The 25,334-nt window shown below is 34.4% G+C and overlaps 1 protein-coding gene and 1 long non-coding RNA gene across 2 annotated transcripts in view; one reads left to right on the plus strand and one right to left on the minus strand.

Annotated features, from left to right (window-relative positions):
- Positions 1-25,334, minus strand: part of LOC118746736 — a 127,208-nt gene that overhangs the window by 11,572 nt on the left and 90,302 nt on the right. The window lies entirely within an intron of this gene.
- Positions 15,354-25,334, plus strand: part of LOC118746740 — a 40,582-nt gene continuing 30,601 nt past the window's right edge. The window contains exon 1 of the long non-coding RNA XR_004993883.1: positions 15,354-16,124. This is a non-coding gene — a long non-coding RNA (uncharacterized LOC118746740). The remainder of the gene's footprint in view (positions 16,125-25,334) is intronic.

Raw genomic sequence — 25,334 nt, forward strand, 5'->3', positions numbered from 1 at the left:
CCCCCCCAACCCCCATTACGATTGACACCCATGTTTTAAAAATTCATTTGACTTTTTAAATAATTTGAATATTTGAACAGGTGGCAATTCTCTTCAAACACCCAAAAAATATTTCTAGTGTTCCGTCTAAAGATTTCTTAACAAATTTTAAAACACACATTTGAATTAGATAATTGCTCTAATTTAAGTTGAGTTGGATTTTTTAAACAGGTGGCAACTCTCCTAGATATATTTGAGAACTAAAGCCTTTTCAAAATCATTTCGATAATACCCGTCTTTTAATAATTCATCCAACTTCTTAAATAATTTGAATGTCACTTTATAAACACGTATCAACCCTCTTTAAACATTATAAATATTCAAACTCAAGTTTTTTTAACACCCCGTTTGCTTCATATTTCAAATAACTTGCGTAAAAGATAATTAAACTTGACTTTTTAAACAGGTGGCAGCCCTCTTCAAAAGTAGTTTCGCGCTAAGATATTCTTAAATATTTCAAGCAGGTGGCAACCCACTTCAAAATATTTTCAAACTGCTACTTTCTGAGCCTCCTTTCGCTTGGCACCCATATGTTGGAATATTTATTTCCTATTTAAATTCCTTAATTCAAATTTAATTTGATTTTTAAACAGGTGCCATCCCTCCTAAAGTTTAGTTAAGAAAGAAAGATTTTCAAAACCATTCCCATTGATACCCAGTTTGTAATATTTTATTTTTTTTAGATAATTTGAATATAATTTTTTAAAAGGTGGCAACTTTTTAAAAAAAAAAGTAAAGCCATATTCGAGGTTTCCACATCACTTCGCCTGCACCACAACCAGTTATAATTTCTGCTTCAATTAGATTTTTTGCAGCTTTACAACCTTAATTAAGTTTAGTTCCGTTGCATAGTTTCGGAGGAGTTTTCTGAATAACTTTCATACCATTCTAATATCATCGAAATCGAATCATAAATACAGATTTCCGGAATGACTCGACTCTAGCGCCACCTAGTGGATCTATTTCTCGTAAGAGTATTTGCCATCCCACCCACATTATACGTTAACCACAAATGCGTATAGAACAACTTCGTGTTGGGACTTCGTGCCTAGTGGTTGTTCGTTGTTCTAAAGCACCAGATAAACATATGTAGAAGTGTACTATATTATATACGCCATTTATATAGCGGGTGTATTAAAAAGGTCTACTAGGCAATTTGCGTATACTAATGGAATGCCGAGTCCTGCTATTCACCCAACTTCCAATTCCTATATACTTCGTTTATGGAAAACCGATACAGATTCGAATGAAAAATTCACACTATCGTTTCTGTACACTACTTCTATCCACACATAATATTTGTGGAAACGTATTCAACTTAATTTCATATGATTCTTTTCCCCCATATACGCATTCTATAAAAAGTTGGAAAAAATTAGACTGGGTAGAAATAGAAAGAAATTCCAAACTTGTATTGTTTATGTTTATGAAAAACGTTTTTAACGTTTAAACGGTGGTTGGTAATGTTCACTGAAAACATTAATAGGTAGTAAAAAATAAACAAAAAATCATAAAATGAGCGTATTGATTGTTATTCGCTGCGTTAGCTATAGCTTTAAGTTAATATACCGCACGGCTCTATGCGGCACAACGTGGCAAAAATATCGTTAATGACAACGACTTGCAAACTAACCGAATTTTTAGATGCTAATGCACATTTAGTGTTGCTCATTTGATTAATATTTACGCTGTATTTGTTGTTGCTTTTGCCGAGCACCTAAGCTATGTAAATGGCAAATGATAGAGAAAGCTGGAGCATTTTTGACCGTAGAAATGCGAAAAATTTGCCATAAAAAATAATCATTTCCATAAAGACACGTTAATACTTATGTAAATAATATATTTATATTTATGTGTGCACTTTACGCATATGTACCACTTACATTTCTATGTATAAACGAACATGCACTATGTACATACATATATACAATACCTATATGCATGAATGCATACTTTGTTGAGAAGAAGCGAAAAGTTCGGCGTAGTTTTGGTATCCTTTGGAAGTATGTATGTTTGAATTCTCATTCGATATCCAAAAACGACCGCTAGTTGTATGTGCAAGTATGTCTTAATATTTATTCATCTTTGGAAACATAATCTGACGCTGTGCACAATACAACACTGACCCATGTCCAATTTTTGTGTTTGTTCTATACATTGGGCTGGGTTATTCTTAGTCAAACGCGCCACCTGTGGCGCTCCAAGACAACAGACGTACCTCTTGCAGGCAATTTTATGTATAGCGGCTGACTTAAGTGAGCTCTTAAACCGAATAAGTTGGAGTGCCTCACCGAAGCGCCCTTTCTTTCTGCCGTGATCCAAGATTTCACAGAGGTTAGGTACCGCATCACGAACATGGGTTGCTCACATTGCCTAGAGAACGTGAACTTGGATGCAAGGGTCGCGAATGCAACTGCCACTGCATACCGAGAAGAACTACCATAACAATAATATTTTGGCGCTTACACTTTTGCTAAGTGTTTGGCCGAGCTTTTCCTGCAATTTGGTACACTTCGTAGAGAGAATAGTGATTTTCCACAACAGATTTTATTAGAAAACGGCCTCAGGCTCAACATAATTGTTATTAGACCAAAAAACTCACAAAAAAACTGTAACATTTTTTTCGCCATATGGAATTTATAAGATTCAGGATCATATTCGTTATCAGCGTTCCCAAAAACCCCCGAATTACAAATTTCAAGTGAATCCAATCGTCTTTTAAAACTTGTTCCGCCATACTGGATTCCAAAAAACGCCCGCCGTCATTTGAAAGTAAGCATTTTTACCGAATTTTTAAAAATGTAACCGATTTTTTTTACCTCAACCCTTTTGGAGGCCTCTTATGTCATTGGTAAGTCTAAAAACTTCTCCATGTACAAGTTCAAGTTTCACATAAAAGCGATGATTTTTAGCAGTTTACAAAAATACAAGAATGCACTAAGGTGCATCACTCGAAAAACAATACAAATCGGTACTGTTTTCTCCATCGGAAATATAAAATATACTATGTTTAAGACTTCCACTTAAATATACCGGAAAAATATTCAGGCTTACGTGAGCTGGAACTCTTTGAAAATACCTCTGAAAATCTAGTTTTTATAAATAAAATTATTTTTCAAAAATATTTTCGCTAGAAAATCACCTCAGATGATAGAAGAGTTTAAGCTTAAAAGGTCTGCATAAAAATGTTTAAAAAATTTTGTCAACGGAATCAAAGCAAGGAAATTTTTTTTGGCGGGTATTTTGAAATCGATCTAGTTCACTTAAATCTGTTTTCCCGAAATTTTGTGGCGGAAGTCTCAAAATATAATACAATATATAGTTCCGGTGGAAAACCGCCACTAATTTTGGTGTTGCACTCTAATGTTCATATACAAATAAGATTAGCAACGTGTCGAAAATCGCGTTTTTGCAAAAATTTAAATTTTATTTAAGATTCCGCAAAAATACCTATACAGTAAGAATGTTTGTTTGGAAATATTTATGCTTAAGGCGACAAACGCCTAGCAATGGGGGTGCAGTTTTAGGACTAAAGTTAAAAAAACGCAGATTTTATGGTGGATTTCGGCAGAATATGCTTTCGTTAACAACAATGTTCCGCAACTTCATTTTAAAACCGGTTAATCTTCTAAAACTGTGCGTAACAGTTTTATGACCAAAGTTAAAATATTCTCTTTACTAAGCTTTCGGGACCATGCGGTTTTATTTTAAATTAATTTCCTTACAGTACAAATTTAATTTAAGTACAAAAGTTTTAAAATAAAATCAATTTTAGTAGCCGTTTCGAAAATGCAAAAAAAAACCCAAAATTTCTTTGGATGGAAAATTTTTAGTGTGCTCCATTTTTTTTAATCGGAGTTTTAATATGTTTTCACCTAATCCAAAATCGACTGTCTTTCAGGGTTGGCCAAACGGCTTGTAAGTTTGCAGTTTTTATATTTTTACGGTTTTGAGCTACTCATCCCCCAAAAGAATAATGATCTACGTAGATTGTCATTAAAAAAATTCCTATAACCGTGTTTATTTATTAGCAAAAGATATTTGAATTTGAGAAATCTTATCGAGGTATGTACTTCCATATAAACTCTTATAAGTATCTCATAGTAATACATCATGTTAAATAAATAAAAAGACCGCTGTTATAGCAGAAGGATCACTCTTTCAAATGAGCCTGGTTTTGAATGTGGACGACAATTTTGAAAAAAAAAAAATATGTACACAAAAATGACACCTTGCTACATATCTATACATATGTACATTACACTGCATCTCTCCAAATACAAAAAAAAAAAATCGTTACTGTTTTTCCACTGGAATTATAAAACCTATTATATTTTAAGACTTGCACCAAAATATTTCGTAAAAATATTAAGATTTACTTGAGCTGGACCGATTTGGAAATACCTACAAAAATTGAGTTTTTTATGAATAAAAAGTTTTGTTTTTAAGTATATAAAAAAAATCACCTCAGATGACAAAACAGTTTAAGCATAAAAAATTAGCATACAAATTTTTTTCAACGCAATCATAATAATGCGATTTATGATGCTGTTTTTGAACTTTTTTTTTTAAAGATTGGTAAAAGAAAATCTTTAATAATTCAGCCAAAACTTTACCGACCTAGACTTGTGAGGTATCATTGGAATGAGAAAGGTAAAATGAACGAGCGTCATTCGAAGTTGAATGAATTGAGATGTGTTGATATTTGAAAAAGGAAAATTTGGAATGATAATGAGTTTTTTGCAAAGAAATAAAAAGGGTAAGAAATACCTTTCCACTGATACTCCATAAGTCTAAATCGGTATAGTTTTGGGCAAGTTTTACTTAAACCAAAAATCTCTTTATTAAAATTCCGTTGAAATTTTTTTTTTTTTTTTTATGCAGATTTTTTTTCTTCTTCTTTAAGAAACGATTTTAATTCATAAAAAAACTCAATTTTTGGAGGTATTTTCCAAATCGGTCCAACTCACGTAAATCTTAATATTTTTCCGAAATATTTTAGTGGAAGTCTTCAAATATAATATATTTTGTAATCCCGTTGTAAACCCGAAACCTTTTTTTAATGATGCAGTTTAATACATCCTCATATTAAATATAAAATTTTAATATACGAGTAACCTTTGCAAATAACATACAACAGGATTTATAAGTATGCCTGCACACATATGACATGTATGTATGTAAGCATGTGCACATCAGATCTCACCTTTTCTTTTACAATCAAAAGCTTAATCACTTTAATATCTACACAAGCATTGATCACGTTGCTTTTCTCAAAGTGAAATGGAAAGTAAATTCAGTCGATTGCAACACCCATATTGGTACATATGTATGTATGTATGTATGTATGGATGTGTCTTTGCCCGTCTATATTACATAGTACATGTAATTGTCCATTGTTGTCAACAGCAACTGCGAAGAGCCGTGTTAATGCGTTTAGCTTTTGAATGTCGCACGCAAAAGTGCAAAATACTTCTCTACGTACATATGTATGTATGTATATATGTATGCACATATGTGGCGCTGGCGCTCATGACACAGTAACATCGGAATTGAAGTTGTCACAAAAACTAAACTAAGGCACTTATAAGGAATGAACGAATACAATTATGATAATAATAAAAATGATGAGGGTAATAATGAAAATCGAAAACTATACAAATTGGCTACAACCTAGATGGTGTATTCGGCACAAAAATTATGTACGCATATGCATATGAATGCAGCATTCACTTGCAATAATAAAATAATAGCAAAAAAAAACACAAATAACTGCGCGACATAAAAGATTACAAAAATGAGTACATCCGTGCTCTTCCTATGTCCGCATGTCCGCTTTAGTCTACTCGTAGATAAAAGCTGGTCTTATTGTTTGTTAGTATTAAATATTTTTATATTTTTTTATTTAAACTTATATTCATATATATATTTTTTTATTATTTTAACTTCGTTGTATTTGTAAATATTCGTATGAATAAATTTGATTATTTTTATTTTGCATTAACGCCGTCTTTTATAAAATGATTACGTTGTTGTTTATTAATCGCGCAATTTACTGTTATAATTACACTATTTACCGATACAACTTTTTATATTTGCGTTGACACTTTACTTGTAATTTGTTTATGGTTATCTTTTGTTTGTTGATGGTCTTTTTTAATTTGTTTGGCCTGGTTGCACAGTTATGACTCTTTGTGACCTTTCTGTGATATAACTGCCGTTTTTATGATGTAAAATGCGGAAAGCTACAAGGACAGGCGGTACGTTACATACATATATATTTATGTACCCTATGACTCGAGTTATAATTGAGTTATACTCGTACATATAACTTTTATTTTTTGGTTCAACAACCTTGTTTTCTTTCTCATACTAACCGTTGAAAACTCGGAATACAAGTCTTTATATCTGCCACCAACTAGTGGTTCATTAAACACGCTCTTAGCTAGGACATTTATTCGGAAGATATGCTTAATAATTTAGCGAGGGTTCGCAATCGCTTGTTTCAGAGCTCAAATATATTCTTAGTTACCGCTTGCAACAATCTGGAATTTTTTGGAATATTCCCAAAACTCTAGAACTGGAAACTCAGGACACGCAGTTGTTGTTTAAAACATTTTAATTATTTTGACGTAGATAGAATACGTCTTACGTTTCGATATGGAGGCTATGCTCAAATGTTGTAGTTGTAATTTTTAGAGCTTTACGAAAATGCTTGTTGCACGAGAACTAAAGAAGCGATTTGAAAGAAAAGTACGGCGTTTCAAAGATATAATTCCAAACCTAACGACAGATTCATTTCTGTTAGTAACCAATTCGATTTCTGTCATAGAAATAACGGTAAATATTGGCTTATTTTGGGGTCCATTTTGAGCATTTAAAGTGCTCTAGCAACTTACGATTTGCAGATTAAACTTTCATTTTCGGGATATACATAGGTTCTTTGGAGCAATAGCAATATTATCGTTTACAAATTTTATATAAGTTCAACAAATATTGACATTTTTTAAATTTCCAAAATGCTCGAAAACCGCTCGAATAATTTTGTTTTCTTTAATCAAAAACTCAGGTGTTTTCCTTTCGTTTGGTATATGGGAAGTATTGGTTGATATCTTCTAGGTATGTTTATTTTATTCAAATATATGGGCATAAATGATTTCCCAAACAAAATCACTTCGTTATCATTTTGCACACACGCGCTGAAAGTGAGAGAAGGAGACAAAAAGTATGTGTGTGTAGGTATTTCGGCTTTTGAATGACAGATGGCGCAATATTTATAAAAGGCAAAAGTGAAGGGGAATGTGTAGATGAAGAATATGACAAACTTAAATTAAAAACAAAGATAAATATATACAAATATATATATATATATACCGATAAAAGTAAAGACGAAGATAGAGGAAGAAAGATTAAAATGAAGGTAATTATAGAGAAAAGGATATAGACAGACTCAATCTGTGGACTATTTCGGGATTTTAGAGAGATTTCGAAATTCTCGGGACTTATCGTTTTAATTATCGATTTTTATCGGTTTTGTTATCGATATCTTATATCGATCTTGTTATCGAAATTTTTATCGATATTGTTATTGATTTTGCTATCGATATTGTCGGAACTTATCGATATTTTAATCGATTTTGTAACCGATTTTTTTATAGATTTTGTAATCGATTTTGGTATCGATATTTTTATCGATTTTGTTATCGATTTTGCTATCGATATTATTATCGATATTTTTATCGATTTTGTTAGTGATGTTAGAACTCATCTGGGACTTACCTGTCATCACTGATGTTAATTTTGACTTTGCAATTTAATAGTAAATTCTTCTGACAAGCGTTATACAACTTCAGCATTAATATCACCGATGACGGTTAAATCTTAGGTGGATTTTTATATAAGAGTGTCATTCTTGTGAATCAAATATGTTAATCAAAGTTTCAATCTTTATGCATAAAATATTTAGGAAAATTCAACAACTTTTCCTCAAAATTTCGAACTTTTAATCTGAATTTTTAGAAATCCTTTACAAAGTACATGTTTGAAGCAGCTAAGAATTGGGGTGGATTCTTAATAATTTTCTTTGCTGCCGGTCTTTTGCGTTTTTTTTTCATATAATAAGTGCAATTTATAAAAACTGCGCATTTTATTCCATAAGAAATTAATGTTTTTTATAGAAAAAAGTGTAAAACGCCGTCAGCAAAAAAAAAAACACTCCGCATTACAACTCATCGCGATTTTTTTTAGCCGCGTGAAACTTGCCATTGTTTATATTAAAATTTTATGGACTATAATAGAACTGTCAAACATTTTTGTACAGATGGATCGCATTAAAAAATGCTAAGACGGTTCGACCCGCTGAACCGAACTGACCAAATTTTTTTTACCAATTTTTTAGTGTCCCTTTTTTAACTTTTTTTTTGCGTATTTGAAATTTTTAGTGTCTTTTCCTGCATTGAACGGAGCTAAACAGATTTCAATCGCCTCGGAACCCTTACTCTGTAGAGTACTTCAGAAATGTAAAAAAATATATATATTTTGGGCACCTTCCAAAAATAGTTAAATCGTGATTTTCTCATAACTCTACCCACTTATACAGGATTTGCGAGTGGTCTATAAGATATACGGGCGAAAATGGTGCCGATACATTTTTTACTGTAAGAAATGGTTTACTGATTGATTCCACTGATGTAAATTGATTGTAGCACTTTTGCATCCATACTATGGTATGTAACCCGTGAATGAAAGTAAAATTAAAAATATTCTTAAGCGAGCAAAACGATGAAGAAAATAAGCGGTGGAAAAAATGATTCCACCCGCTTAAAAATTATTCTTCTACATAAATAAATATTTAGTGCCATAGCAGCAACAAAACTTATCATTCTTCACACATACATACTTACATAGGTTCATACATGCATATGTAGGTACATACTTACGTGCACACAACGGCCCTGACCTACATACAAAAGACAAAGTAAGAAGGCGCACATGACGTGCATGTAGCTTCACCTTACAAAAACGAAAGACTTAAGGCACGAACTTGACGACGAAAATAAGCCAAATGGGGAAGTATGTGCGACACTTAGGTAGAATTGAGTGCTTAACGAACAACGTAGAGTTTTATAAAAAATTACGTAGTTTTGTGAAATGAAATCGAAATTATTTTGGGTGTCATATATAATCACACACCTTAAAATTGTGTCTACACGTATGCGTTGCATAGTGTTAAATAAGTTTGTTAATGAGTCACGAGAGAGGTCAGTCCCAAAGCGCTTATGTCGCTAGTCGTTGAATGAAGGAAGAAAAGAAAAATATTGTAGCGAATAAAATGTAAACACGCATATATATATACTTACATAAATGTGCATATGTAAATTTGATTTTTTTCGTCGGGAATTTATTTTTTTTCGTTGAAATCAGACACGGTTTTAACTTAAATAGGTAGAAAAATTACAAAATAAAATGATTCAACTCTGCTGCCTTGACAAAAAAAATACGAGAAATGAGTAGCTAAGAAATATAGTGACCATAAAAACACATATACCTTGCCAGCAACAACCGAAATACCGTGACGTTACTCCTTTTATTTTATTTATTATCTTGAAAAATTTAGTCTTGCGCTTCACAACCGCAAGAGACGGCAGTTGTAAAGAATTCCACCAACGCTAACATAAGTGAAAGTGATTTCGAAAAAAAAACAAACAAACAAAAAATACGGGTATCTGCAAGATTCACTAATCCCGTTGTTGTTTTGGATTTTATTAGTGCTTGTCATGCTCTTCTTTTAGCACATGCGCCACACAATACATGTAACGGGTGATTTTTTTGAGGTTAGGATTTTCATGCATTAGTATTTGACAGATCACGTGGGATTTCAGACATGGTGTCAAAGAGAAAGATGCTCAGTATGCTTTGACATTTCATCATGAATAGACTTACTAACGAGCAACGCTTGCAAATCATTGAATTTTATTACCTAGAAAAGTTGGCAGAAAATCCGCTTTTTTATCGACAAATTTTGTTCAGCGATGAGGCTCATTTCTGGTTGAATGGCTTCGTAAATAAGCAAAATTGCCGCATTTGGAGTGAAGAGCAACCAGAAGCCGTTCAAGAACTGCCCATGCATCCCGAAAAATGCACTGTTTGGTGTGGTTTGTACGCTGGTGGAATCATTGGACCGTATTTTTTCAAAGATGCTGTTGGACGCAACGTTACGGTGAATGGCGATCGCTATCGTTCGATGCTAACAAACTTTTTGTTGCCAAAAATGGAAGAACTGAACTTGGTTGACATGTGGTTTCAACAAGATGGCGCTACATGCCACACAGCTCGCGATTCTATGGCCATTTTGAGGGAAAACTTCGGAGAACAATTCATCTCAAGAAATGGACCGGTAAGTTGGCCACCAAGATCATGCGATTTGACGCCTTTAGACTATTTTTTGTGGGGCTACGTCAAGTCTAAAGTCTACAGAAATAAGCCAGCAACTATTCCAGCTTTGGAAGACAACATTTCCGAAGAAATTCGGGCTATTCCGGCCGAAATGCTCGAAAAAAGTTGCCCAAAATTGGACTTTCCGAATGGACCACCTAAGACGCAGCCGCGGTCAACATTTAAATGAAATTATCTTCAAAAAGTAAATGTCATGGACCAATCTAACGTTTCAAATAAAGAACCGATGAGATTTTGCAAATTTTATGCGTTTTTTTTAAAAAAAAAGGTATCAAGCTCTTAAAAAATCACCCGTTATATAAAGGTACACATTTATGTATATGTGAATGTGTATGTTTATGCAGGTTATACACTAAAATTATTGACAGAGCAGTGGAAAGTCGAAATGGCGATTGTGTCGTTGTATTTTTTTAGTTTTGGTGTAGTGTTTTGGGTGCCTGCATATTGGCGGAAGAATTTCACATGGGTTACTGTCGCTTACGCAACTTTGCGTGTTTGGTGGTTGGTCGCTGTGACTTGTTAACACAACGAAAATACATTTCTATATGCTTAAGTAATTTTCGTTTCAAATTCGCAATTTTTTTTTATATTAGTCTACGTATATATATAGGTAGTAGTATATGTATGTACTAATGGTTACACGTAACTTACTGATATGCTATTTAACGCGTATATGTATGTACATTAGTGTGGTCCAAAAATGCATGTAAAAAAGTAGAGTCGAAATTTGTATGCATATACGGGGTGACCCTACTATACCGATCGAAAAATATAGACTTTTAAGAATTCTATACCATTTTTACAAAAAAATTGTTTCCTCATATAAAATACAAGGGGCACTTTGAGCGCTTTGAGCGGCCTCTAAATATTTTTTTATTTCAAAATAAAAAATAGGGGTATATTTTCTTCTACACATAGAACAATCCTAAACTTTACTTTTTTTTGGACAACCCTAATGTGCATACTTCAGTAACTCGAAGTAAATCAAGGCGTTAAAGTGTTAGAGAGCAAATATCGTCGCTACCATATCAAATTATCGAATGTGCAAAAATGTTTTTTTAATTTTTGAAACTCATTTATACAAAATTGCTGCTGGCATTATCGATGATATACTCAAAATTTCGATAAATCTGTTTTTGGTGCTTTACGAACAGGTTTAAGATTGTCATTGTTTGCTATAATAGTTTTCTATACATTTATTTTAAATAATTTAGTTTAGCATACAAAAGTAAGTTATATTAAAAATTAAGTTATCATTCTTTAGCTGATACCAGAAACTTTCATAAGAACTTATGAACGTGATACATCCTAGAATTCAGAGCCACTTTAAATCAAGCTTTTTATTTGTATCGTAGTTTTACCACTCGGATCTTCGAACTATGGAATTCTGACTTTATGTAGTCTAATCTTATTTACCGAAAGTTTTTTTTTTACGGAAGATTTTGGTAAATACTTCGCACCCTAAATAAAAAACCGGCACAACTCAAAATTTGTCAAAATTTATTTTTTTCCATAAAACAGTTCCAGACCGTATACCCAACGTCCGCGAAAATTTCTTCCTCATCACTATCTTCTTTAACTGGAAAAATACTACTAAAACTTTTTAGTTTTGCTTGCATCAATTGCACAGCGTCAACAGTTTTTTGCCTCTCCTGAACATTTAGGATTTTTTGAGTTGTGCCGGTTTTTTATTTAGTGTGCGACTTGTAAAATTTGTTCTGATGACAAACCGGTTTCGGGGTTGTGCCATCTTTTGCGTTATTTTTTGTTTTTTTATTTGATGAGACGGCTTTGGGGGCTTTCGAGAGCCTATTCTAAGCGTTAAAGCACAGTTACCCACGGACGTAAAAACGGATAACGTGTCAGCTGACACGATATATCACAACAAAAACTCACCACCGCATGACCGTGACGTAGATGTTGCTTCTCTCTCTTTCTATCAAAAGCAAACTTGATGTGTTTCTACGTACTTCTACGCTACGCTACATACGCGTTCGCGGGTAACCGCGCTCTTAGAGTAGGAATGGTCCGGAGCGTTCTGCAGGATTCGAAGGATTGGTGACAAGAGGCATTTATTTTTTTTATTTGGCACTTTGGGTCGACACCAGAACTCTTCGTCAACTGATTCTATTCACTTCGAAGTGGCGTAGCTGCAATTATATAAGCTGCACGTATTATGTTTTCTAACGTAAGATTGAAGGAGACACACGAAAGTACCGACAAGAAGAGCGAAGGAAGGCCATCAACGTGCGTACACGTCGAATTGGAGGTAATTTCGGACAAAGACCCATGCCAAATCCAAAAAGAACTAGCGGCAATATTAGACGTGATGTTTCATTACGATTGAAATCTTTCGGTATGGTATTGAAAGTCGGAAAACTGGGTGACTCACGAACTAAAACCAAGAGATATCGAACGGCATGGCAAATGGACTCATTAAGACAATCCAAAGCGCCAGGAGATGTATGTTAAGCACGGCGAACGCGGACCATCGACGTAAAAGCCAAATATCCATAACAGCAAGATAATGCTTTGCAGTGGGTGGGACTAGAAGGGAATCCTTTCGATGGGGCTCTCTACAGATAATAATCCATGCATTACCAGAAAAGTGGGAAAAAGTCATAGCTAGAGGTGAGTAATACTTTCAATAAAATGCACTGTACCAATTTGTCACAATACATTTTCCAAATCGAGAAAGAACCCTTACTTGTTTAGCGCATAAAAACTTTTTTGGTCACTGATCACGGAGCGCACCTGGATCTTACCGATTGGTAGGCTGTAACTAAGTATAACCACTCGTTTATGCCGCCTGTTACGTATAATGACGCTAAATTTTTTGAATTTGCTAGCGATTCGTCACACATATATGCACATAGTGTTGCACAAATGACCAAATATTTCCTTTACATACAAATGCACTTATGTCTGAATTAACAAAAGGTAGCGAGTGAGCAGTTAAATGTTATCTACGTCACAAGTTACCTTGACATAACCCAACGATATTTGTTTGCTAGCTGCTGGTTGGTATAGCCATTGCAACAAATTTCGTGATCGGCACACCCAATGAAGAATGAAATGAAAGCGAAAAGATCGGAAATTGGCAAGGACGGCAACGAAAAAAAGTAAAATGAGGAATAACCAGCATTTACTGGTAACTGCCTTTTTATGCATGAGTAAGATTAGTGGCATTTAGTAGGGCTCTCGGGTAGCCCGTACGAATGATGATATTAGTAGCTTAGCAGCAATTGTTGGTGCTCTAGCGCTTAGGCAGTAAAAGTCATGTGAGCGAGGGAGTATATACTACAAGCTGCGAAAATTGCGGCAAAACAAAATTGTAAAAAAAATCGCCAGCTTTGGAGAAGACTGCACCGCTCCCAGAGTAAGCAGAGAAGCTTCGCGACTGGTTACTACTACTGCACATAATTTGCCTAAGTTTAACTCTCACTTACAGCAATTGTAACCGCAAACTGAGCGAAAATTGTTGCATATCGTGTACAGTGTTGCCAGGTTTTTGGCATGAGAAAACGTCCCTCTTGGCATGAAAAAACGTCATTTCCTACCCAAAAACGTCTTTTCCATGTATGCACACAGAATTGTTCTTATTAAACTTTTATTGTAGACAAAGGTACATATGTACGTAAGGTATATTAAAATGTCATTTTAACAGAGCACATTTAAAATTCATTGGTGATATTCACCAAAGTGAGCAAGTGGCCTGGCACTCTGGTAAAATAGCAGATGAGCTCAAGCAACGACTGTTGACAACAATTTGGTGAATACCACTATTGTAAACTGGTTTGAGATCATTAATATAAAAATCATGTTATACATACACTTGTGATCAGCTGATTAAGTCATCAACATTTTGATCGATTTAGGCTGTTTTTCTTTTGTTTATTTAATGTTTATTATTGTTTCATAAAAGCCCAGCTCATTATATAACTAACACAATATAAATCCACATTTCAAACTTATAAAAAATTATAAAAAATCTGCAAAGTTTCAGCTAGATTTTCAAGTTTTTATTCAGATTTTTTAGAATTTTTTTGAGTATGCGGTTTGATAGCCCATTAAATTCCAGGGTAATAATGTGCAAGTTTAAAGTTGCTAAAGAATAGCGTTGATTTTTAATATTTTTTTTTCTTGTACACATTGGGTAAGGTGGTTGGTTGTCGAAAATGCTAAATTACGTTCTGCTAAGACGGAACATAGTGCTTTTGCAAGCGTGCGTGTTGCAATAGATCAGCTCTTCCTGATTTGGCTTTTAATATGCAATTGCAAACATGGTAATAAGCCTTGTAATCTCAAGTATTTACACAACCAGCCTTTGAACGCGTCCAAAGAATAAATACCTTTTGAGGCACCTGCTGCATAAGCTTGTAAAGATTTATTAAGAAAATAATTCAAAATCAGTTCTACTTACAAGATTTAGTAACAAATTTGCCGAAAGTGTGAGCGTAAGTACTTACTCTACAAGCAAATAGTACCCTATACATTGGATATATTGTGCATAGAGAAAAATTACTGGGAAGTTAAAAAACGTCATTTTTTACACAAAAAACGTCCAAACGTCAACAGGATACAAAAAAACGTCCAAATGACGTTAAAAACGTCAACCTGGCAACGCTGATCGTGTATCGCGTCAGGTTCTCTATCAGACAATTTATCTCTCAGCTGGAGCTGTTGGTGGAATTTCGAAAGACACTTACCTATATTCCACTAGCAGAGCGTCTTTGTCGCTAGTTGAGGGGTTGTGCAACACAAACACACACAGGGACGTACACATACATACAGACATATGTATCATACTCATTTGTTGTTGGTTTTGTTTGCATATAGAGTAGCTTCGTTTGGCGCCATTGCAACAGCAGTTGCTGCTGTATATCTTAAGTTGCTGCTATATTTTGCGCTCTTGGCGCGCTCAGACAGAGAAAGCAACTTGCGAGATTGTAAAGTGAAGAAAGAAAGGGGGTCACAACTTTCACGCGATATAAAAATCATGATACCAATTCGGCCGGGCCGCATTTTCACGTCAACGCTGCGCCTAAAGAGAGGTCGTTTGTGTTTTGGTTTTTATTCGTCGTCTACCAGCTAGCTTGTGTGCTGCGACTCAAAGTGTAAGAAAATTGATACGCTTGTGAATTTTCGATCGACGTCCTTCTTAGTGACATTAACCCAAAAATCATTACAATTAAATAAAGAAACAAAAAAAAATACAATTTCAATTGGAACTCAATATTTTCTCACACATGAAATTTAACGATTAATAAAATTTGAAATTCAAATAGTGCCAAGTGCAATAAAGAAACACATAAATTTGCGGCTGCTATTTAAACTATAGTGAGCGTGGAAAGCTTTAAAAAAATCTGATAATATAAAAAAAAATCTGTTAAGTTTGAAGAAGCAATTAAAACGATCGTGATTAAAAAAAAATAAAATAAAAATTGCAAACAAAATTGGAAACTTTTGTGAAGAAACAGTAACAAAAAAGCGAACGTGCCATTTTGATATTTTGATTGGATTAAGCAAAAAACACAGAAACACATATAAAAAAAATAGGAAAGGAGTAAGCTGCAATTTAAAAGAGCTGTACAACACAAGTGAAAGGATTACAATAACTATCCAAGCAGGTGAGTTGGAAAACAGAAAAAAAAACAACAAAAATAGTAACATTCGAAAAAAGTGTTGTCTTGCGACTTTCTTAAATCATATAATGATGTACATAGTCAATCGGGAGATATGCGCTGAAGCGAAAGTCCTGCAATAAAAATAATATGACGTGTGGTAAAAACAAAGCCCATTTCAGATTAAAATCACTCGTCTGTTTTAAAAACAAGTGCATAACTGTGATATTTTTTGTTAGAATTCAAATATGAAAATTTATAATTTCCAAAGAGCCGAAAAAGGCTGTGTGATTGACGGTCGTTTTTTAATAAGTATGCTAGAAAATTATTACAACGGCCTGCCACGATGGGTATACATATGTATATACATACATCGACACTATCAGATGTTTTTGCGACGTTGCTTTGACCAGGGCTTGAACCCAGGCCTTGCGGAGTAGTAGCGCGCACTGCTAAATTCCCAAGTCTGGAATAAAACACGAAATCACAAAAATCTCGAAAGGTTCAGAAAAAAAATCGAAACACTCGGGATCGTACAAGAAAATTTCGAAAAGTCCTATAAAATATAAAAAACACCGAAGTATATCATGTTTTTTATCATTACTTAACAAGCAAAAAGGAAAATATTGCAAATTTTTCTCTTCTTAAATCATCTTGTGAACTTAGCCTTTTCTTTTTGCCTTATAAAACTAAAATTATTTAAAATCAGCAATAAACAAGTAAGAAAGACTAAGTTCGGGCGGAGCCGAACATTAAATACCCGGCGCAAGTATTAAATATATGTTTTTTCAACTTTCCGAAACCTACCGCTAGATGGTAAGCCAGGGTGTATCAATTTTGAGTAAATTAGCGTCCTTAAATTTCGAAATATTGCAGTTTCAAGCATTTCTGAAATTTACCGTTATATGAAAAGCGGCCGTAATTTTAGTCCGATTTCAATAATTTTCAACGTTTTGCTTTTATGTGGCAAGTACAATAAAAATACCAAGTTTGGTACAAATTGGTAGAACTGTTACCGATATACATATATGTGATCATAAGTGGGCGGTGCCACGCCCATTTTCCAAACTTTTACCATAAACGTATTTCTTGGTAAAGAATTGTTGCAAGTATCAATTTTGAATAAATTAGCTTTAATATTTACTGATTCATCGAAGATTTTGTATTTCTCTAAATTACCGTTGCATGAGATGTGCACGTGGTTATTGTCCGATTTTTTAAATTTTCGGCCATTTAGTATGCTATACCAAGGCCAACAACTGTGCCAAGTTTCGAAGAAATTGGTGTAGCGGTTACCAAGATATACACATGTAACCATAAGTGGGCGTGACTACGCCCATTTTCCAAAAATTTATAATATTCTGAAAATTATTGTAAATATCAATTTTGAGTGAATTATCTTCAGTAGTTACTAAAATATCGCACTTTTCGTATTTCTGGAAATTACCGTTATATGGGAAGTGGGCGTGGTTACAGTCCGATTTCGCCCATTTTCAATACCAACCTACCTTGGATTAATGCAAACCTACATACCAAATTTCGTTGAGATATCTCAATTTTTGCTCGAGTTATCGTGTACACGGACAGACGGACAGACGGACGGACAGACAGACATGGCTTAATCGACTTCTCTATTCATTCTGATCATTGATGTATGCATTTGTCTATATCTATCTCGATTCCTTTTGGCTGTTACAAACAACCGTTATGTGAACAAAATTAACATACCCTTGTGCACAAGTGCGCTCAGGTATAAAAATCATAATGGCGGCTGCAATGGTCGAGTGGTTAGAGGTGCGCATGACCACTTGGTAAGTCCAGGGTTCGATTCTGGAAAAAAATAGAAATCACAAACGATTTAAAAAAAGTAAAATAAAAAATATTTTCGAAAAAGCGTCATACTTTTTCACTATGGATTATTGTTATTGAAATCAAAGATATTTTATTAATAATATCTGTTATAAATCGGCTAACAGCTACCTGCTCAGCTTCTGATGAAGAAATAAAAGAAGAAATTACCAAGTATTTTGTATTCTCAAAACAGACCATGCACTCATAGGTGACCAAATAAAATACCGTAAACTCGTACAAACAAATGCAATGGCTTTTTACCAAGGGGCAGCAGCAGCATCACTAATCGTACAATGCAATTTAAAGCTACATCGCGGCATATTGCAACCAAATACATATGCATGTATGTATGTACATTAGAGTGGTCCACAGGAAAATCCACTTTTCCGAATTGTAGAAAATGGAAAACAGAGAGATTCGGATCAATGTTCAACCGTGCCGCCGGGCACAGTGGAGCAAACGTAAAATTGACGAATTCTTATTTTTTTATTGAAAGAAAACTAATTAAGAGGTTTAAGAAGCTATTTATATCTGGAAAATTCGTTAGCCGATCAAAATAATTGGTATATCAAATGAAAAGCAATGGAATTTTCTATATTTTGATATATAACATATATATTTATATTTTGATACATAATTATTTCTTTATTAAATATACACGTTTTCGAGGTATTTACAAAAATAAAAAGGAGCTTTTTTTGAAAAAATGGGACAATTTTCGATTTGTATTTTTACTCATTTCTAAAAAATAAACATTTAACAATTTAACGCCTGGTGTCAAGCAAACAATTGTTTTTTTTTTCAATTTTGTTAAAAAGACTATAAAAAAATTAATTTAAAAAAGTAGACCCTTAAACCTCTTAATAAATTAATTATCTTTCAATTAAAGCAAAAAATTGAAAGTCATTAAAAAATTGTAGGCTTAGACCTTTTTGAATAATATATTTCGTGTTGGCACCAAAACAAAAAAGGTTTTGGGCCACCCTAATGTACATACATTAGCATGCCACATACTACTTAGGCTACCAACTCATCCGACTACTATAGTAGTAGTCACTTACTACGCGTAAAAGTTGAAATGCATCTGCTATTTTATATGTATATCGATGGTCCTCCGCAATAACGACACAACTCAAAATTTCATATTTTGGAGTAAAGCCCATTAATGATTTTGTGTTTCGTAATTTAGCAATAATATGCCTTGGAATGTATTATTCGCAGCCATTCTGTAGGGAAAATTTGTAAGCTTTCAAATTATGACTTTTTCTAAGATTTAGTTAGGATTGGACTGAAAAAAAGGGCAAGAAAAAAGCCCATATTCCTGATAATATGAAAGTTTTAAACGTTCCATATTTAAATTGGGCGCCACTTATATCAACTCACGTCGAGTGCACGTTTAGTACATTCAAGGTTTTTTTTTGCGAAAATCGAATGAAAACGCTGCCAGAAAACTTCAAAATGCATATTGTAGTTCAATGTTACTACAACTATAGAGATTAAAGTTTTTTGAGTTAAAAACTCGAAAGGAGAAAATAGTCAAAGATTCAAAATACAAATTTTTCATATAATGAAACTATGTAGTTCATAGCTTTTCTCTTTTTACTTGCAAAAAAATTAACATTTCTAAAATAAATGTATTTTTTGTTTATTTTTCGGTTTTTTTTTTTTAGTATCTTATTTTGCCTTTTTTGCGATTTCTAGTGCCTTTTCCTGTCTATTTCGTTATTTTATTTTGGTTTTTAAGTCCTAAAAATCCGTTCCCGGGTTATTTATGTATTAATCGAATCCGCTATATAACTCAAAAACATGAAATTTTAAGTTGTGCCGTTATTGCAGAGGACCATCGATATATATATATATATATATATATATATATATATATGTATATATTTTTACATACAACACTACATGGATATGCGTGGCATTTCGCTGTAGTGTGGTGATGGTTGTGGTGAAATTTCTCCACCACTTTAAGTTTATATTTACATATATACATACATATGTACATATGTAAGCGCACGCGAGTGTTTTCGTGCGAATGAATGAAAGTATGGAATTATCCATCCATCTCTCAATGTGGCTAGCGACGACTACTCATTTCATTGTTTTTTGCATCTTTCTATCTTTCTTTTTGAGAAAAGCTGCTGTTGCCGTGTTGTTATTGTTGTTGCAACTTTTGTTTCAGCAAACGTTTGATTTGTAAGTTATTGGCTGTGTGTGGTTTATGCCAATTTTCTCGACTATATACCTACTACAAGTTTGCTGCTGCAAGCCTTGGTGATGGCAAAACGACTAGCAACAACAATAGCAACAGCTACTTACATACATACGTATCTATTGCTGTACCAAGTTGCAATAGTCATTTGCGGTAGTTGTGACTAGTTGTTGCTACTTGCTGCTGTTGTTATTTGTTGCAGCTTCTGCCATCGCTGCTGCTGCTGTTGTTACTGAAATTTCTGTAGCGATTAAATGCTACGTAGACATCATCCAGCCAATTGAGTTTTATTTGAAATTTTGCTCCACTTTGTATGGCAATACAATGCATATGTATGTATATGTGTTTGGTAGACCATCCCTGTGGGGAAAATCTCTAGTTCTGAACTGGGGCGCTTCTAGTACATTTAGACCCAGTACTGGTTCGCGATAAATCTCTTTTGCATGCAAGCAACTGGCGAATTTAACATGGCGATGTCCTAGGAAGTGTCAATTGCCCCCCGCTGCATCCCTTTTTCGATAGTTCCGAACTAGTCCTAAAATCTATAGTTCCGAACCAGTTCTAAAATCGACAGACGAAAGAAAAAAGTATCATGATTTTTCAATCTTTTCGGTTCTTCCGTGTGCGATTTTACATTATTTTCAAAGAAACGTTTTTTCAATTTGAAATTAAATTTGTTTGAATGATTGTAAGAAATGTACGTTTACATACCTTGCTGTAGCTGACTTTGCAGAGGTGCTCGCTGTTATTGCTTAGATTCCAGATGGCCCCAAGATGTTAATATGTTAACACAAAGCTTTGTTTTGTATTACCAAGCTATGAAAAAGCATCTGCGAAGCACAGAATAGAAGCGTATTTGAACGAAAAAGCCGCCGAACACATATCTATGTAAAGTAAACAAGCCCCCCGCTGCATCCCTTATTCGATAGTTCCGAACTGGTTCTAAATTCGACAAATAAGATCTAGTTCGTTCTGCATCCCCTTTTCTATAGTTCCGAACCATTTCTAAATTCGTCACTTTAGATAAAGATTTCTAGTGAAAAAACTGAAAAAAATTAGTTTTTTAAAAGTACCACTTTTCGCCGATTTTGGACTGGAGGGGATCTAGCTCCTATCGGACCGGTTCCTTTTTGGCGATAAAGACCTAGTACGGAACTAGAAATTTGATTCACCAGTCCGCGGTTTCCCTGCAGGGATATTGCTGCCACATAAGCTGGTACTCGTATAGGCACATTTATTCGCATATGTTGTTAAGTGTGTATGTATGTATGTATGCATCGCTGCATTGTGCCGTGTTGCGTTACAATTCACATTACGATCCAATTGTTGGTATTGGATGTTGGTGCCTACCGCCGCTGCTGGTTGGCAACTTTCATCGCCAATTCGACTAAACATTGCAAGCAATGTTGAACGTTAACAATTGCTGCTGTTTCTGCTCGTTGCTGTCGGCTGTTGGCCGCTGGCGGTTAGTAGCTCGAAATCGTGCACAAAAGTGACAGAACAAGTGCAAGTTACCAGCAGCCGGCCACCACATACATTTGTACGTTCCACCAGCAGCAAAAATACATAAACACCTACATAGGTACATACATATGTACAAACATACATTGGTAAATACATACCTAAAAACAAGGTATGCAGCGTTATTGCAAGTGTCATCAAGTAAAAGAAAGTAAATTCAATACCGGCACGGCGCCGCAATCTATTAGATGCGTCTGTTGGTAGGTACAACCAGGCAAAGACAAAAATTGCATCCACACACAAGAATGCTTGCTTTTGCACAGCTTTTGCTACAACAGGTGTCATGTGCATTGTGCATTGTACCTACTCGTACTATGTATGTATGTATTTTATCGTCACGGGCGGCCCTTCATTTTGGCTGTTTGTTGTTTCTCGTCTCGATTGACTGCCCATTACCGTTCAAAATTTCATTCGTACGAGTTATTGCTGCAACATTTTTGTGCACTCAAGTGTTGCACAGTGATTTCTATGCTATAAAAAAAAAATATAAAAATAAAGTAACAGCCAGGCGGCGATGGTGTCGTATATGTTGATGTGCTGGTGTTGTGTTGAGAAATCGGGCACACTTTTCTTAATAGCTTTAGATTAGGTGTGGAAGCGTAGCAGAAGTGTACGAGTAATATAAAATAAATAGATATTGTTATAGGCTGTTAGGCTTGTGTGATTAAAATTATTTTGTATGTTTTTTGTAACTTTTATATTTTTAAGTATGTAACCGGTATTTAAATATTTTTTTTATTTTTATTCTTTTTTCATGTGAAACATTTTTGTGATAAAGCGACAGGGTGAAATTTTACTGTATACATACATATGTATGTATATGTATGTACGTACTTATATTATAAAATTTCGAATGCTGATAAACGGGTGAATACTGGGACGCTGCAGGGAGTGCGCAAACACAAAAGGCAAGAACATATGAACATACAGCGTCAAAAATATGAACACCCTGATGTTTTGACGATTTCATTTATTTATGTGTATTTTCCATTGCAAATTTTTCTTATTTTTTTTTATAAAAATACTAGCCGGTCTCGTATGCGCGAGCCTTCGCCACGCCCTGAATGTGTAGATATTAAATAAGATGCGATTGACAAATAAACAGGTAGCAACCTTACTAAAAAAAATATATAATTGCGCCAAGCCCTTTCACTTGACACTTCATTTCTTGTAATCTAACGAACAGCCTACATTTTTTAATTTTTCGCACAGGTTGCAATCCTCTTCGAAAAATAAAACCTTACTGCAAATCGGAAGGTCAAGTCTTTTCCTTTGACACCTCATTTTTTTTAAATCGAATGAACTATGCAAATCTAATGTCGCGTATTTAGTATTTAGTATTTAATTTAGTATTTATTTAGTATTTATTTATTTATTAAGCCAATCAGAAAGTGGCAACCCTCCTCAAAAAGTCGAAATTTTTTATGTTTCCTTAACGCTTAAAGTAAAATTTCATCAAATAACTTAATCATACGGAAGAGATTGAAATCAAAAGAAAGGAAGAAATTATTCACCAACAAATTAAGCTTTTAAGTCTAACATTTTCTACACATCATTATATTTTATTTCACATCACCTACACACTAATTACATATATGTATGCATGCAAACACATTCACAAATATATGTATGTAGGCATGTATGTATGTGCACTTATACATTTTGTTTTCTGTGCTGCAATTGAAAGTGCGAAATTACTAGTTGGTGGGCTGTTCGCTTGGCTGGTTATATCGTTATTTGTTGAAAATTTCTTTTTTGCATTCTTTTAGTTAGTGACGGCTGATGAGCACTTGAAAAAAAGAAAAAAAAACAAATATAAAGATACAGTTAAAGGCACCGGTATGTTGCAAAAAAAAAAATGTATATATATGTTATCGTAAATAGAGCTTAAGCTTGCTAGTATTGGTTGTGAAAAATGCACCGGCGCTTATTTATGCTTATATGCATACGTACATACTTACACACAAACATACAGTCAGGCCAACAACGCCTTCGACTTTAACGCCATCGCCACCAATACGGCAGCCAACTTGCCACATGCTTAGTTATTGTAATTTAATAATAAAAATGAAAACCACTTTCTTCGCATGCCTGACAAACGATCCAAGGAAAACCTGAGCGCTACAGCGCGCCACTGTCACTGGCTACATTGTTGTTGTTGCTGCTGACGGCTATAGCTGATGCGGTGCATGCGCATCTGGTGCATAACGACCGACAATAGTGCACACACACACATACATGCATATACTTATGTATGCACATATAGAAACTGTATAAAAATAGTGGCAGCAATAATTTTTCAATGGCCAAGCAGCACATGCATACATACATAAGTACATAAGTAGCAAGAACAACATTCATTGCGAATAGTCAGCAAGCAAGTACGACGGGCGGTATTGCAAACCTGCTGCTTATAACTCCATATGCAAACATACATCTTAATATGTACATATGCATACAAAAGTACTCGCAACGTTCGTGCAGGCGCATGCACTGTGCTTGCCGTTTCGTAGTTGCAGTCGTTCAAGAAACTAAACCAACAACCGAAATTGGGTCAATAATTAGTGCGCTGAAATGCAGTTGCACGTTATTTGTTGTTGTTGTTGTTGTTGTTGTTATTTGGCTTTTCGTATACTACAATTGCAAGAATAACGGCAACTTCTTGCTGCCAACCAGCCGCTGAAGACTACTACAATACGCTACCGGTTTTCATGCTATCGTTGCTTATCTGTTTCTGCTGCTGCTGTTGTTGCTGGTTAACGAAGCATTGCAGCTCGCCTGTAGTCTCGACAATCGACTAGCAACATCAGAGGATACGCAGAAAATAAAGATTAAAAAAAACAGCAATAAATACAGTGTGCACTGGTTAAAACAAAAGAAAGAGTAACTGAAAGACTGGCACTGAAATTTAATGCCATGGTTGTTTGGCTCCGAATGGCAGAAGTCGTTGTGGAAACGGTGGAAAAAGTGCAACGAGCCCTTGAGTTTTTACTTTCATTTCTACATGAACCGGTTTTTGGGTTCGTTAGCTTCGCCACGAGCGACAACAACAACAACCATTAAGTTTGTTTGTAAGAGCACTACCAAAGTATGTGGAGCTGCTATTGAAACAGAAAGTATTGTCCGTAAAAGGTGAAGTGATTGCCTTTTATCGGGCTATTTCTTTTACTATAACTACAGTTACTGCTTTGATGGTGTGTGTAGATATTGACAATTCCATTGATTTTATTTTATTTTTTGCTTAATTTTCATAGTTTCTTAATGTAACAGCAAATATGTAGTTAACACTGAAGCAAATAGCAATACAAGTTGCTCGCTTAAGTCTTTTGTTCAATAGAAAATGGAATATGTAGGTATGTACATACATAATAATTAATGGAGATCAATAGCTTTTTGTAAGGTTTTATGCACCACTACACAACTGTTGAACTTTGTTAAACTTTGATTAGCTTCAGCGTAATGTTTTTTTATGTAAATAATAGCAATTACAAATTTTACGTGAACATAAATATTTATGTGCCCATATACATATTTGGTATGTAAGTATGTAAGTGCTAGTACCTGAGGTACTATAAGTAGATATTTCATGAGCCAGACGTATGAAAAATAGTTAGGCGTGTTGATTTATT

Source organism: Rhagoletis pomonella, unplaced genomic scaffold, assembly GCF_013731165.1.
Source record: "Rhagoletis pomonella isolate Grant_MI unplaced genomic scaffold, Rhpom_1.0 Rhpom_scaffold_00011, whole genome shotgun sequence".
Classification (NCBI taxonomy): domain Eukaryota; kingdom Metazoa; phylum Arthropoda; class Insecta; order Diptera; family Tephritidae; genus Rhagoletis; species Rhagoletis pomonella.